An 850-nucleotide genomic window follows, 5' to 3' on the forward strand; every position below is an offset into this window, starting at 1 on the left:
CACACCACCAGCCCACTATCCATTCCATTGTTAATAAAATGAAGAAATGGTAGGTATTCTTCCATAATAACAAATGTCAAGGTGGTAATTTTTCAGGAATTCATCAATGCATTAATTTTGTGCTCATATCACTGAGATTTTTAGTAATATATTTCATAAAATAAAAATTCTGGAAATATCCCAGGAAATTTGTCATAAATGCATGTTGAAATAATGAAAAAAAATTTAATGTATCTGTTGAGGCGATGATATAAATTTTATCCCTTCCCCAACAAGGATAACTTACATCAATTGATTTTCAAATATGAAACCATACTAAAATTCCTTGTGTGCAATGGTTTGAATATAGATCATCTCCAAAACTCATATTGAAATCTGATTGCCATTGTGGCAGTATTGCGGTCATTCAGAAGGATTAACGCAGTTCTCAGAAGACTACACTAGTCCTCTCAGGAATGGAATAGCCCTTCCTGCTGGGGCCTGTACTGGTTACCATAAAAACAAGTTGCTATAAAGCAAGGTTTCTTGTGCTTTGTCCCTTTGCATGTGCACCCAGTTCCCCCTCCACTTCTCCTTCATGTTTTGATATAGCATGAGCCCTCACCAGGGTGGCCAGATGATAACACCATGCTCTTGAATTTTCCAGCCTGCAAGACAGTGTACCAAGGAAATCTCTTTCTTTCTTTCTTTCTTTTTTCATTTTTGTATATTACCCAGTATTGGATACTTTGCTTTAGTACCACAGAGTAACTAAGACATGTAATAAACCCTTATTTAGTATATATACATACAGTAATTAATCTATAAACAAATTAGTTAAAATTTTGTTCAGGATTTTTACACCCATGTT

This window comes from Tupaia chinensis, unplaced genomic scaffold (assembly GCF_000334495.1).
Source record: "Tupaia chinensis unplaced genomic scaffold, TupChi_1.0 Scaffold145258_1, whole genome shotgun sequence".
Taxonomy (NCBI): domain Eukaryota; kingdom Metazoa; phylum Chordata; class Mammalia; order Scandentia; family Tupaiidae; genus Tupaia; species Tupaia belangeri.